Here is a 16,956-nt window from a genome sequence, read left to right as displayed (position 1 = left end):
TTAATTAAGTAGCTGAAGCTATCCTTTTTTAATAATTTTTAGCACCCCCTCTAAAGTGTTAAGCCCCCCTTTAGCACCCCCAGTAAAAAAAACAAACTCCTGTACAAATAAACTTAAATCGACTATCGCAATATATCAAAATTACAGAAAAACGAAATATAGCAAAGTCTTTCTAATATCATGCAGTCCAAGTAAACAGCATTATTATCATCAGGATTTGAGTCTGAAGTGAAGACCTGCTAAAACAGTGTGATTTAGAGTAAAGCGGCACCTTCGAGACTTCTGGGCAACGGATTAGAGTTGTTATTGTGCTGTGGACGCAGCCAGATCCAGCACACTCCAGCGGGGAAGAGCATCCCCAGAACTCCGGCTTAATGGGCCGTACTGTACACCACCTCGCTGTGAAGTGGGATTTGGGGGTCAGCATGTGGAAAAACCCGCCGTAAATCAATAGCATCTGAAACAGCCAGGAGGGCTCGCAGGCAGCGCTGCGCTCTTACGAAGTCTGAAGATGAGACTTTATTCAAAAATAATAGCCAGTCTGTTTACTGCGCCACGAGATGGATTACATGGCACTGAAATAAATACTTCCAGATGCGGCTCAACAGAAATTATACCGAAGAAGAGGGGGGAGAAAGAAAAAAAAAGAGTCCATAAATCTAGAGAGAGAAACAGCAAAGCGTTTTCTGGCAGCAAGCGCTCAGCTTCATGCTTCTAATGGCATAGTATTTTCATATCAATGCTTCAACAAATAAGAAGAGATCACCGCCGCTGCCAACTTTTCTGGCGTAAAATAAAAACAAATACAGTTCCTTTGTGTTCAAGAGTCCAAATCCAGGAAGTTGGACTCTAGTGCTGTTCTTTCTCCGATAAACTTATTTCAAACACAAATATTACGCTTCGCTTCAAATGGCGCCAGTGCTTTGTGCGCTGGGAGGTTTGAATATCATTTCGATAAAATATTGCCTCTTTGGAAGACTACCGTATGTCGTTTCCCCATTCCTACTGACCCACTTCTGTGCGTCGCTGCCAGTCCCACCGTCGACTTGACATCCAAGAAGCAATTTCATGGAGTAATAACAAGCTATTCAAACCACGGGGAAGAATGTCTCTGCTTGTAAATGTGTAATTGTCAGGGAAGGTTTTCAATGGCTCTGTAGATACCGAGCTCAGGAACTGGCGTCTGATGCCAATACGAGGGATGCAACTGGAATTCAGGGATGTAAAAGCTGGTCCAGTGGGCCATTTATAGCGCAGTGTTTATGAGGCATTGAAAAGGGCACAGAAACAGAGGCTTTTGTGGATGTCAGCAGCCCGGTACAAGAACCTCCATCCTCCGAGCAATAAACAACAGAGGAGACGCATCACTCCCTCACTTGTTGTCTTTGGCACACAGCCTTACGTAAAATGAGACTGGGAAAAAGCGCAAGTAAGGTACAAAATATTGCCGTCACAGCAACTTTGTAACATGCGTGAGAGCCAACGGAATTTAAACAGATCTAGCAGAGATGAACATAACTCTTTGAGACACTTGATAGAGGTGTTGAAGTAAGATTGACTATTTACATCACTAGAGCAGCTTAACAAGCGCACAGCAACCACTTAGAAGCCGCTAAGAAATGCACAATAAGAACGTAGCCCTAAAAATCTCCTAAGAAACACACAATAATTTGGTCAAAAGGTTTTGTATGTACAACCTAGTCTTGTCTTTTTTTATTACAGTTATTTCTTTCATTTACTAATGGATTCACTTCATACAATTTGTTTGTTTTCACATTTAGACAATGTTAAAATCTAACTGGACTGAATTTTCAAGAAATGCTAATCAATGAAAATGACTGATTGGTGAATATTTGATATTATTTTTACACTAAGTACATGATGTAATGACAGAAGAGTCCAGCTTTTAACAGGAAAATTATCAAAACTCTTTGGCCATTTTTAAGTGACATGCTAATGGTCTAATCTGATTCAATGATCTATGCTAAGCTAATCTAAGTTAAAAGCGCTCCTGCCGGACCCAGAGATTAGCTGAATCACTAAAAAAAATGTAGATAATGTAAAATCTCAATCTGTACTGCATTTTCAACAAAAGCAAATGCAGATTTGTGAAAATGAGTGACTGGCAGGTGAATATCTGATATTATTTTTGCACAAAAAAAAAACTAAAATGCTGGATTTGTGACATTTACACTACATGTACTTTTGAGACTACAACTTCTCCTTGCTAGCCTCGCATTAGCAGGTCAAATGAAGCTTCAGAAATGTCTTTCATTTACTAATCAGAATCAGAAAGAGCTTTATTGCCAGGTATGTTCACACATACGAGGAATTTGTTTTCGTGACAGAGCTTCTACAGTGCAACAGGATATTAGAGACAGGACAAAAAACAGATAATAAATATATATTTTTAAAAATAGAAGTAGTGAGTGCAAATATACAAATTGACAAGTGTATGTACAGCTATATTACTATATACAATGTTATATGTGCAGCTGTTATGTGCAAATTGGCATGTAAAGTGTGTTGTTAAATAAGTGTATATGCGTATAAAAGTGTATAGCAAGTAGTGATGTTGGTTTCACAATTATTATCATCAAGTGTTCCTGAGATGGATTGCCTAATGGATTCTCTTCATACAATTGTTGTTTTTACAACAAGACAATTCTAAAATCTCAACCTGTACTGCATTTTCAACAAACGTAAAAGAAAATCTGTGACAAAAAAATTATCTAAACTCATTTTTGAGTGACATGCTAATAGTCTAATCTGATTCAATGATATATGCTAAGCTAAGCTAAAAGCGCTCCTGCCAGACCCAGAGATCAGCTGAATGGATTAAAAAATGTAGATAATGTAAAATTATAGTAGTTAAGGTCTTAAACTGTACTGCATTTTCAACAAAAGCAAATGGTAATCTGTGAAAATGAGTGACTGACAGGTAAATATCAGATATTAACTTTGAACAAAGCGCACAATGGGATTCTAAAATGCACAATCTGTACTGGATTTTCATCGAATGTCAATGCAAATCTGTGAAAATGACTGACAGGTGAATATCAGATATTAGCTTTGCACAAGAAATATATTGCTGGATGTGTGACATTTACACTGCATGCAGTTTTTAACACTACAAACTTCTCCTTGCTAGTCTCATATTAGCAGGTCAAATTAAGCTTCAGAAATGTCTTTCATTTACTAATGGATTCTTTTCATACAATTGTTGTTTTTACAATAAGACAATGTTAAAATCTCAACCTTTACTGCATTTTTTAAAATTGTACACACTAATATATATATATATATATATATATATATATATATATATATATATATATATATATATATATATATATATATATATATATATATATATATATATTGTTATTATTATTTTTATTTAAAATATATATACATATTAGTGCTGCCAATCAATTAAAACTATTAACTAATTAATCACACTTTTTTTTTGCAACTAATCCCGATTAATCACAATTAAATGACTGAAACTTGTTTGGCTATTTAAATGTAAAATTTATGTAAATTCAAGACAAATAAAACTATTTCAATTCAAAATATGATTGTTTATCAGAATTTTTGCCTAACTTGTAACAGATTTCTTCATGTAAACAACATACATGAAGAAATAAACCATCAAGATCCTCAAACGGTTGGCTTGAAAACCGTATTTATTACAGAAATAAAACACAGGCATGTTAGTGCCATTTGAATTTCAAAACAATGCCAATAAAAAACAAAAATGATTTCCATGTTGGATTCTAAGTGGACTGCTAAAAATTCCAAAATACAGGCATTTCCGCATTTCCATTTGACATGCGGTATCAAATTCCATTAAAGGACTTCAAAATCCTTTCTTGGTCTTATCCATATTTCTTTGCACGTTGAACACACGTTGGCCACAACAGGAAACAAAAAAACTGCAACTGCGTTAATTGCGTTAATTTTTTTACGCGTTAAATATTTCAAATTAATTGCATGCGTTAACGCGCTAATTTTGTATGTATGTATATGTATATATATCTATTGGATATATAGATATCAAAACTCTTAGGTCGTTTTTAAGTGACATGCTAATGGTCTAATCTGAATCAATGATCTATGCTAAGAAAAATGATCTATGCTAGAATGATCTATGCCAGAAGTGCTCTAGCTAGACCCAGAGATCAGCTGAATGCAAGCAAAAATGTAGATTATGTAAAAGTCTAGTACTTGAAATCTCAATCAGAACTGCATTTTCCACAAAAGCAAATGGTAATCTGTGTAAATGAGGTAAGTTACATATATGACAGGTAAATATAAGATATTAACTTTTTTTTTTTTTTTTTTAGAATATACAAAAGGTACACAATTTGAGATAATGCAAATACAAAGAAAATGAAACAATAACAAAAATACAAACAACAACAACAATACAATCAAGTACCGGCAGGTGCGTGTGTGTGTGTGCATGTAAAGGTAACTTGGTAAACAGGTCAGAGTACATACAAAAGGAACAATAACAGTCACTAAATGAAGCAAGTAACTTATATAAGGAGTGACAACAATGCTAGTGATATAATGATAGTAATAATGACAGTAAACAAGCAAGAAAGGACAACAGTAATAATCATTAACAACAACCACTACAATAATAAAAATAATAATAATAAAAATAAATCCCAAGTACTACACCAACTACTACTACAGAGAGATTCTACTGCTACAACTATTACTACTGCTACTACAGCCACAACCACTACTACTCCTACAATGTGTACCACTACTGAACCTATTACAACGACTACTACCACTGATACTACTACATCTACTACTGATTCTACTACAGGAATGACTGCTACTACAACATCTACATCAACAACGTCTACTGCTTCTGATACTACTACACAGACAACGACAACTACTACTACTACACATCCACTACTTCTGGTACCACTATACCAACGACATCTACTACTACAGATACTACTTCAAGAACCCAAACTACAACTTCAACCACTACTACTACTACTACTATGACTACTACTACAACTACAGCAACCTGAATAATGACAATGGTAGAAATACTTGTAATAATGATAATGAGGAGATAACAGGACAAGTCAGGACAGTACTAATAATAATGATAACAAAAGTAGAAGTAATAATATTGATGATAATATTGAGGAGGTAAGGGGGGGTTGGGAAAGTTAAGATATTAACTTTGAACTAAGTGCACAATGTAACTACAGAAGAGTCAAACGTTTTTTAACAGGAAAATTATCAAAACTTTTTCGTAATTTTTAAGTGACATGCTAATGGTCTAATCCGATTCAATGATCTATGCTAAGCTAAGCTAAAAGCGCTCCTGCTAGACCCAGAGACCAGCTGAATGGATTCAAAAATGTAGATAATGTAAAATTATAGTAGTCTCAATCTCAATCTATACTGCATTTTCCATCAATGTAAATGCAAATTAGTGAAAATGACTGACAGGTGAATCTCAGATCAGATCTTTGCACCAAAAAGAATACTGCTGGATTTGTGACATTTACACTGCATGTAGTTTTTGACATAGAAACTTTCTAGCCTCGCATTAGCAGGTCAGATTAAGCTCCAGAAAGGGTTGTTTTCGCCAAGCGTCTGCAAAACTGGCAGAAACGAACACAAAAGGAAAAACAATTCCATCAGATGAGCCGGTTTTCCACAACAGCAGACTCTGGAATCGAATAAAAGCACACTTCTTTACTTCTTCTTGGCCGGTGACTTGCTGTCCTTGTGGACGGGGGAGGTAATTGTGTTGCCCTGTGCGTGAGTGTAATCTAATGGTCTCCCAATGACTGGAGGTCTTGCGTTACCCTCTTAATTCGATTTCAAAGTTAATAATCTCACAATGACTTGATTTCGGGAATTCGAGGCCGATAAAAGCCTCCAACGGCAGTCACTGGGGCAGACGTTTAAATTGCATAATGCTGTACATCCACAATGGGGAAACTTGAGTGAAAGCGAACCCGTTTGCAGATTGGCGATTTCTCTTCGTTTCAGTCTGGAGGAGGGTTGAGAATCTCACATGCATTTGTTAAAGTTAAAGGAACTCCCCACTCTCCACAGGCTCATTTTCAACTCTCCTAGAGGTAAACAGGTGAGTTTTACTATTTCTGAATCCATTCAGATGATCTCTGGGTCTGGCCGGGGAGCACTTTTAGCTTAGCTTAGCTTAGCATACAGTCCTTGACCAAAGTCTTGTCGTTTGTGTACAAATTGACCTGAAGTGCCACTGAAAAATATTTCTAATCAAGATTTTTTTTACAAGAAATGGCTCATTTCAATCCCAACAGCTTTTGTAATAATGTTGAGTGCATAATAATATTCCCAGCTTGGTAAAGCCCATTGAGCAAATTTTTGCAAAGAAATGTGTTGTTGGCTTGTCATATGAGCTTCACCTGTGACTAATAATGGATCAATTAGGTCTCAGGTGTGTATAAAAAGAAGCCCAGTGCACTAGACCTTCACATCAACTTTAACTAGTCCTCTAAAAACATGTCTAAGATTCACCTTAAGACTAAAGTGTTGATTATCAGGCTGAAGACCAGATCTACTGCTGATGCGGCAGACACCTTCAATGCATCTCAGCGTCAAGTACAGAGGATAAAAAAAGATTTGAAGAGACTGGAGATGTTTTTCACAAGCCTAGGTCAGGCAGACACCGCAAGGCAATTGCTCGAGAGGACTGTTTGTTGGCTCGAAAACCCAAAGCCAGCCCATTTTCCAGTGAAGCAGAGCTCCACGAGACCTGGTAACCTGAAGTCCCTGTGTCAATCAGAGCAGTTTGTCGGATTCTGTCTCAAAATGGCTTCAATGGCCAAATCAGTGCCCAGAAGTCAGCTCTAAACAAAAGACAACTAAAAAAACGTGTGGCATTTGCTAAGGCCCACAGCCTGCTAAAAGGAGTGGCGCTGGAAAAGTGGCAGAAGGCGAATTTTTGCAGATGAATCTTCTGATGGATTACACCACAGTCGCCGCAAATATTGGAGAAGATGCACAATATTGTTTACAATCTTGATCCGAGATTTAGCCAGAAAACAGTCAAGTTTGGTGGTGAAAAAATCATGGTCTGGGGTTACATCCAGTATGGGAGTGTGCGAGAGATCTGCAGGGTGGAAGGCAACATCAATGGTCTAAAATACCAAGAAATCTTAGCTACCTTTTATATTCCCAGCCATAAAAGAGACCAAATTCTACAGCAAGATGGAGCTCCATCGCATACTTCCATCTCCACATCAAAGTTCCTCAAGGAGAAGAAGATCAAGATGCTCCAGGATTGGCGTAATAATCAAGAACCTTTACTGCTGAATCACGGCTCCAGCAGGTGTACTGATACTACAAAGTGCCTGAAAATAGTCCCCAGATAACTTCTAACATGACCAACTGCTTGCACATGTGCTGGTCGCGCTCCGTAACATCATTGCATATCAGCCTAGGAAATAGGAACTTTTCATTTTCCAGTAGTCTTAGTACACAAAGTAACTGCAGAACAGTCAAGCTTTAAACAGAAAAATCATTGAAACTCTTTGATCATTTTTAAAACAACATGCTAATGGTCTAATCTGATTCAATACTCTATGCTAAGCTAAGCTAAAAGGGCTGCCGTCATACACAGAGACTAGCTGAATGCCTTAAAAAATGGTAAAATTCACCTGCTTAACTCCAAGTTAGGGCTGCACAATATATCCTCTTAAGGCTCAAGGTGTTTTTACATGCATATTTTATATCTCTTTGCTATTTGGGCTTATTAGAACCTAATTAGAATAAAAATCTAAGTATCATCTTTTGATATGATGTTCTTTTAGAGAAAAATCATGTCTATATATGTGGACTCGTGGTCCGAATTTACATAAAACACTTTTTTTCCTGAATTTTCTTTAATGCATATTTAACAGAATTTTTTTAACTTGCTTTAACTATCAGAGAGTAAAAATTTTGGACAGTTAAAAATAGTGTTTGGGACATTTCATATGCTGCATGCAAGTATTTTAAATAGCCACTTAAGAGCTAAAATGTGCTGTGCGTGTATGTGAACACTTAAGCCTTAGGAGGTTATCGTAAAATTATCGTTATCGTAAAATAGGAAATGCAATATACGTATCGTAGAGATTTATTTTATGCATTGGTTGTTTACCTAAATTTGGCACAGATCAAATATGGCCAACGCAGAGTTGAAGTCAGAAATATTAGGCCCTCTTTGAATTTTTTTTTCTTTTTTAAATATTTCCCAAATGATGTTTAACAGAGCAAGGAAATTTTCACAGAATGTCTGATAATATTTTTTCTTCTGGAGAAAGTCTTATTTGTTTTCATTTCGGCTAAAATAAAAGCCGTTTTAAATTTTTTATCAACGATTTTAAGGTCAAAATTATTAGCCCCTTTAAGCTCATTTTTTTGACTGTGTACAGAACAAAACATCCTTATACAATAACTTGCCTAATTACCCTAACCTGCCTAGTTAACCTAATTAAGCCTTTAAATGTCACTTTAAACTGTTTAGAAGTGTCTTGAAAAATATCTAGTCTAATATTATTTACTGTCATCATGGCAAAGATAAAATAAATCAGTTATAAGAGATGAGTTATTAAAACTATTATGAATAGAAATGTGTTGAAAGAATCTGCTCTCCGTTAAACAGAAATTGGGGGGGAATAAACAGGGGGGCTAATAATTCTGACTTCAACCGTTTGAGCAAGCAGAAAAAAAAAATCACATTGATTCAGATTTACTGAGATCAGATTCGGGCCTTGTTTATATGAGGAAAATTATCCGAATGAATGAATGAATTGGATACGTGCCCTCATGTCTGCAGTGTAAGCAGGGAGATCAGATTTTCACCTGTCAATGCGAGTCACACTTCATTAAAAACTGTAGTGAATGCTTTCGCTGCGACCTGTAGTTAAATTTTTGAAAGGTGCGCGTCAGCGACGGCCATGGTGATGGCTATGCGTCCACACGTAGGCTGCGCCAGAGCATACACATGCGCTTGACACAGAAGTATAAATCAGCCTTAAGCTGAAGGAAAATGACTGAATGAACGCATGTGAGATTCTCAACACTAAAACAAGCCTATCTTCAAAAAAAAAAAATTCTCTAATAGTTCGACTGCTGCCAAGCTCTGGAACGAAACCACACCAATAAACGTGCCAACAGATAACTGTACACACTAATGAGACATTGCCTCACATCTGTCAGCAACCCCATTTAATCTCCCCCTTCTAAACAACACTTTAATTCTACCTATAGGTATATAAAAAAAAGCCAGGAGAGAAATTGCTTATTGCCGCAATTAATCAGGAGTTCAACTGGCTCCAGTCGCAATAAAACATAGCCAATTACATGATAACTGGCTTCTGAGGGCACTCGCTCAGTCACTCGTCTAATTATTCCTCTGCCATACCCAGTAAGCATTGAGATTTACTCATCAAAGGCCAATGCAAGTGGCACTAGAGAACATCTGGAAGTCTTCATTCACCATCAAAACCACATAACACCTGTTTTATATATTAAACAATGCACTGTTTCCACAATGCCTTGTGTTTCTTCCATTGAAAAGTCCCTATATAGGCACATTTGTCCTGTGTTGCTTGGTGACTATTAAACTGGAGTGTTTTTAAAGTTCATTTACAGTAGGGTTGCATGATATATCGGAAATATATTGTGATGATAGTGTGTGTAATATCTGTAGGTGTGATAAATTACATTTATTTTATGTGCTGCCTACATCGGTGGTAATCTTAATTTGACCAATCAGATGGTTACTGTATTTATGCGCACCCCACCAATAGGCAGACCCACATGGAAATTAACTGATTGTTTAGCTCCTCATTCAGTCAATTTATTAACTAAATATGTGTACATATATATTTATTCAATGGTTATATTAATTTCAGTGATATTATTGACTAATATGCAAATGTTTATATGATTTGTTTACAATACAGTCTGTAAATTAATATTAAAGTAATGTTTTCTGTTTTTTATTAAATATAATATATGAGAAACTCGCTTAATTTATCAAATACGTAGATCTAAGTAGATCTGCATTGTAAACCAAATTCAGTTCAGTTATTATACTCCCAAAATCAATCCACAAAAATCTGCAGATCTTTAAAAATAAATATTAATATTATTAAAATTCTTTAAAAACTTTATAATACTGAATTATATTTTATTAGATAAAAATATCTAATATTGACATAAATATTGATGTGTTTCACACCTGAGCAGACAAAGACACTCCCACTTGGGTCTATACCATGGGGAATGTGACTGTTATGACACAGTAAGAAAGAAGTATATACTTTTTAATAATAATAATAATAATAATAATAATAATAATAATAATAATAATAATAATAATAATAAAAACAACAACAATAATAAAATATAATAAAAATAATAATCAGAAAATATAATATAATAACAATAATATTAATATTAATAACAGCAACCACAACAATAATAATAACAGTAACAATATTAACAATAACAATAACAACAATAATAATAATAATAAAATATAAAAATATTAGTAATAATAATAATAATAATAATAATAATAATAATAATAATAACAACAACAATAATAAAATATAATATTAATAATCATAATAATAATCATCATCGTCAGAAAATATAATAATAATAACAATAACATTAATAAAACAACGATAATAATAATAATAATAATAATAATAATAATAATAATAATAAAACAACAATAATAAAATATAATAAAACTAATAATCAGAAAATATAATTTAATAACAATATTAGTATTAATAACAACAACAATAATAATAACAATAACAATATTAACAATAACAACAACAACAATAATAATAATAATAATAATAAAATATAAAAATAATAGTAATAATAATAATAATAATAACAACAATAAAATATAATAATAATCATCATAATAATAATCATCATCATCAGAAAATATAATAACAATAATAACAATAACATTAATAAAACAACGATAATAATAATAATAATAATAATAATAATAATAATAATAATAATAATAATAATAATAATAATAATAACAAAAATAATCATTATTATTATTTTGCTATTATGATTTTATTTTTTATTTAATGTTTCAGTTGTTTATATTATTTAGTATTCTAGCATTTATTTATATTTTGATTCGGCTTTCATTTTTTTATTTTCAGTTTTGAAGTTAAATTTATTATTTTATTTATATATATATATATATATATATATATATATATATATATATATATATATATATTATTTTGTTTTATTTTTTTTATAACTTTGAATTTATATATATATAGTATATATATATATATATATATATATATATATATATATATATATATATATATATATATATATATATATATATATATATATATATATATTATATATTATATATTATATATTATATAGAAGTCTTATTTGTTTTATTTCAGCTAGAAAAAAAGCAGTTTTAAATTTTTTAAAGACCATTTTAAGGTCAAACTTATTAGCCCCTTCAAGCTAATTCTTTTTTCAATAGTGTACAGAACAAACCATCGTTATACAGTTGCCTAATTGCCCTAACCTGCCTAGTTAACCTAATTAACCCTTTAAATGTCACTTTAAGTGGTATAGAAGTGTCTTGAAAAATATCTAGTCAAATATTATTTACTGTCATCATGACAAAGATAAAATAAATCAGTTATTAGAAATGAGCTATTAAAACTATTATGTTTAGAAATGTGTTGAAGAAATCTTCTCTCCGTTAAACAGAAATTGGGGAAAAAAATAAACAGGGGGGCTAATAATTCAGGGGAGCTAATAATTCTGACTTCAACTGTATTTATATATATATATATATATATATATATATATATATAAAATATATCGTTTTTGTCATTTTTGTTTTAATTTGAGGATGAGAAATAATAATCAACACAACCCCCAAAACTCACTGTCTGCACACTATAGCCTTGCCAGAAAACATCGCTCACTCTCACTATCTCTCACAGGATAAAAATATCTTCAAGGACAAATCCCTTTCAGGATGCCACCTGTTTATTTCTCACCCCTTGGCTTAAAGGTCTCAGATCTTAAAGAACAAAAAGCACTCGCTACAGCTTTCAGGACATTTCACTCATGACAAAATACTGTTACTACAAAGTAATAAGCAATACACAATAGCACTTTCTGAACACTTTACTCATCAGAACTTAATGTGAATCATTATATCTGCAGTATAATGCAGGTGTAATAACTTGCAATAATAGACACTACTGTATATGCCAATGTGCAATTCTAGTCCAGTCACTAAATCACTGAATCATATACAGCTGCTGCCATATTAAAATAAATAAGTATATATGTTAGATATATTAAAGTGAATCAGGGCAGCATGGTGGCTCAGTGGTTAGCACTGTTGCCTCACAGCAAGAAGGTCGCTGGTTCAAGCCCCTTCAAGGTCGGTTGGCGTTTCTGAGTTTGCATGTTCTCCCCGTGTTTCCTTCTAGGTGCTCCTGTTTCCCCCACAGTCCAAACACGTGTTAAAGGTGAATTGGATGAACTAAATTGGCCATAGTGTATGAGTGTGTGTGAATGAGTGTGTATGGGTGTTTCCTAGTAATGGATTGCAGCTGGAAGGGCATCCGCTGCATATATGCTGGAACAGTTGGTGGTTCATTCTGCTGTGATGACCCCTGATAAATAAGAGACTAAGCTGAAGGAAAGTGAATGAATTTTAAAGTGCAATTTAAAGTCTTAACTGGGTTAATTAGGCAAGTTAGAGTAATTAGGCAAGTCATTGTATAACAGTGGCTTGTTTTGTAGACAATCGAAAAGAAGTGTAGCTTAAGGGGGCTAATAATATAAATAAAAACTAAATAAACAAATAAAAACTGCTTTTATTCTAGCCAAAATAAAACAAATAAAAAATATAAATAAAAATAAAATGAAAAATGTGAAATAAATGTTAGTTGTGTTTCTTACAAGTCTGATTTTAATCTATTGTGGGAAGCTAAAACTTATGGGGGGAAAATAAATATCTCAAACCTGACTGACACTTAAAGAGCCCATATTATGGGTTTTTGAAAATGCCCTTACATGTAGTGTGTAACACAGCTCTAAGTGAAGTGAAATATCCCGCTAAGGCTTAAATCTGTAAGTGTACAGTGTTTAAAACTATTGATTCATCTATAAAAGAGTTGACTCATAGTGCTTCAAACGAGTCGTCTTGATAACGAGTCATTAGGTGTTTCGTGATGACGCGGCTACGAAACACAAGTAGTTGCACGCGCAAACCCAGGAGATTTGAAACCTGCGGCCCCGCCCACTAACAGAAAAAAAGTCACACACACACACAGATTGGGGGGGGGGGGGGGATTGGGGGTTGTAATCGCGGATGTAACTGAGGACGCGGAGGGTGAGGGAGGTGTCGCCGCCGCGCCGTCTCTATTCTGGACGCGACGGCCCTGTGTGTGTGTGTGTGTGTGTGTGTGTGTGTGTGTGTGTGTGTGTGTGAAAAGCAAGTAGACTGCTAGGAGATCTCCTCGCCAGTTCTTGGACTTTTTGCTTGATAAAATAGTTTGTCGTCAGTATTTTCTAGTCCATCGTCTGTGTTTACATTCACCCACTGGCAGCCAAAATCCACTATGAAGCGTGTATGCACTGTGACTACTTTTATATTGTTGATTAGCTGCTGGGCATTTCACACTGTCTCGCCCTGAAGCCTGTCAGTGTCGTCGACCAATCGCAGCAAGCTGTCATCGCTCCAATCAGCGCAAATTAGCTTCGCACTGAGGAGGGGTTGGGAACAAATGAATCGCTGAACGATTCATATGGGAGTCGCTGGGATAATTAGGTAAAAATAAATGCAGATTATAAGACCATCAAAGTGTTGTTTGACCTTGCATGCATATTAGACTGTTGTTGGAGACCCTTACAACCTAAATATGACCCTATTTCATGTATAATATGGCTCTTTAAATTAACGACATTGTGCATGTCTACTATACATTAAACAAGACCAAAATAGAAGGAAAAAAAATATGAAGTTCTTTTCAGTTCTGAAGTATTTAAGTTTTATTTGAACTATTGTTTTGTCCCATTTCCACTAAGTGGTTCGGTATGCTTTTATGGTCGTTTCCTCTGTCAAAAGGTACCTAAAAGTGAACTGTACCGTACCACTTTTTGGGTACCCTTTGCAAAGGGTCCCTAGCACGGCAAAGGGTTCCAAAAGGTGGAGCTAGACGCGCAGCTGAATGCTATTGGTTTACAGAGATACGTCACTCGCTCATGCAACTAGCCAGAATGAAATCAAAGGAACCGCCATGTTTTAAATACACAGCCAAGACATTACACTGTAATAATATATACATATAATAATAAGCCATGGTCGACACGAGCTCAAACAAACCTTGTTGTCGTCTTGATGAACAGCCATAGGGCAAAGAAGAAGAGCAGATTCTATCCTGTGCCTCGTAGTTTTTTACAAGCCCGTCTAAAACGTGAGCGGTTTCGCTTTTTTTACTTGCGAGCGCATCTATATTTAAAATAACAAACTTCTTCAGCTGATAATAATAACGTGCGCGTGATTATTGAAGTGCTTCTGACATTTAATCTTGTCAGAAATGAACAAACGCGAGAGTGACGCAGCAAAAAACAAAGGAGAAGCCTGAAAAACAAAAGCAGCAAATAATTCTTTCAGCAAACATGAACACACTGCCATGTTTAACTATTATCATCACCTTTTGGACTATTATGAACTCTGGAATGACGGAAATACTTTCTAACAGAGGTTACATGTGCTGCTGAACAATACAGACACATATGGGAGGTCTGCTCTGACTGTGGGCTATATTTTTCGTGTTGTTTTTGAACCCAAATAAGGACTAAATGTCTGCTGTGTGTAGTTTTTCTGTAGTTGGTATTATATCAAAGACTGTAAGGGGCTGTATTTGTTCATATATGTTGTATTCATTTATTTATTTATTTTATGTAATCGGTGATGTTACAGTAGGCTGTTTCTCACTGTCATTGATCTGCAGTTATAATCAACTCATGTTCATAGAAAAGTTAGTAATAAACATTTCTACACAAGTATTTATCTGTATAAAGCATCTGTTTAGTGAGAAGTGCTTCTTATATGATATGTGAACGACTTATACAGCTTTACTATAGACATTTCCTCAAGCGAGAATGACGTTGACTAAAGCTTTTTGTCGTACACCACGCCCACTATTGGTACCCTTTTGGCAGTGGAAACGCAAGCCTGATAAAGGTGACCCGTACCCAGCCGTACCGTACTGTACCAGTCAGTGGAAACAGGCCATTTGTGTATTTTCTGGAATTGCTGTCTATTTAAATCACTATATTGTTACCATGAAATAAAATGATCCAAAATGTGAAATAGAATTTTAGTCATCTAAATCTAATAAACCATTTAGCACCTGCACTGAAAGAAACGGTTAATTGGATTTACAACATTTTTTAACTGTCCCGTGCAATTAAAATAACATTGTTTAGTATCAGTATGTTAGTCTTCAAGGATTTCTATAAGCTAGTGTGCTACAAAACATTGACAAAATTAGTTTAGAAGATATAAAAATCGATATAAACATGTAAATAGTTTTTCACTTCCGCCTAAACGTATCAATGCTTTTTTGTCACCTCATACTTCAGTTTCTCATCAAATCTTCTGTCCAATCAAATGCTCTCTAGCATCTGACATGCCCCGCCCCCTTCAAGACGCTTCTCATTTGCTTTTCATTAGATGTGCTTGAGCTCAACCGCTCTCACTGGCAGAGGTGTGATAAAACAAAACGCTATTGGCTGCTTTTTAAAAGGGGAGGAGCTACTCTATGTTCAACCCTCTCTTCATGTTTCTGTTGAGATTACATCAAACATCAAATAAAAATCCATTTCAAAGCACTTCACGAGACCTTTAAGGTAAGTGGTTGCAAACAATTTGTATTTGCTGAATTTAAATGAAAAAAATTAAGTTCAGCACTACTAAATTTAATTAATTTGTTTATATTCAGCACCATATAAATCGTTTACAACCACTTACTAAAAAAATTTAAAGGTGCCCTATAATGAAAATCTGGGTATACCAAGGCATAGTAGAATAATAAAAGATCAGTATATGGAAATGGACATACCGTGAGCCTCAGACACGACTGTTCCACGAGTGTAAAATCCAAGTGGACGACAGGCCAGTCAGAGAACAAAACAAACTGTGATGAGACTCATGAGCCATGCCCTTCACATTTGCATGTATGCCTACTTTAGGTCGTCATCAAGAGAACCTAGGCTTAAGTAGCTTAATCATTCATTCATTCATTTTCTACCACTTTTCCGGGGCTGAGCCGCAGGGGCAGCAGGCTTAGGTGAGAACCCTGTCTCTCTATATCTCTGTCTGTCTGTCTGTCTGTCTGTCGATCAATCAATCAATCAATCAATCAATCAATCAATCAATCAATCAATCAATCAATCTATCTATCTATCTATCTATCTATCTATCTATCTATCTATCTATCTATCTATCTATCTATCTATCTATCTATCTATCTATCTATCTATCTATCTATCTATCTATCTCTGTCTGTTTCTATCTATCTATCTATCTATCTATCTATCTATCTATCTATCTATCTATCTATCTATCTATCTATCTATCTATCTATCTATCTATCTATCTATCTATCTATCTATCTATCTATCTATCTATTGACCTACCTATCTCTGTCTGTCTGTCTGTCTGTCTGTCTGTCTGTCTCTATCTATCCTGTCTGTCTGTATGTCTGTCTGTCTGTCTCTCTCTATCTATCCTGTCTATCTATCCTGTCTGTCTGTCTGTCATGCAAATCAGATATTTGCAGGTCTTCAAGCAGCTGTTTGCTCAGAAACCATCAAGTAGGCCGT

At 34.6% G+C, this 16,956-nt stretch overlaps 1 protein-coding gene across 1 annotated transcript in view; it reads right to left on the bottom strand.

Annotated features, from left to right (window-relative positions):
• supt3h (SPT3 homolog, SAGA and STAGA complex component) overlaps nucleotides 1-16,956 on the bottom strand; it is a 290,795-nt gene that overhangs the window by 37,329 nt on the left and 236,510 nt on the right. The gene's annotated exons all lie outside the window — the stretch shown is intronic.

This window comes from Danio aesculapii, chromosome 17 (assembly GCF_903798145.1).
Source record: "Danio aesculapii chromosome 17, fDanAes4.1, whole genome shotgun sequence".
Classification (NCBI taxonomy): Eukaryota; Metazoa; Chordata; class Actinopteri; order Cypriniformes; family Danionidae; genus Danio; species Danio aesculapii.
The sequence above is the reverse complement of the archived record's forward strand: the minus strand, read 5'-3'. Positions and strand labels throughout refer to the sequence as shown.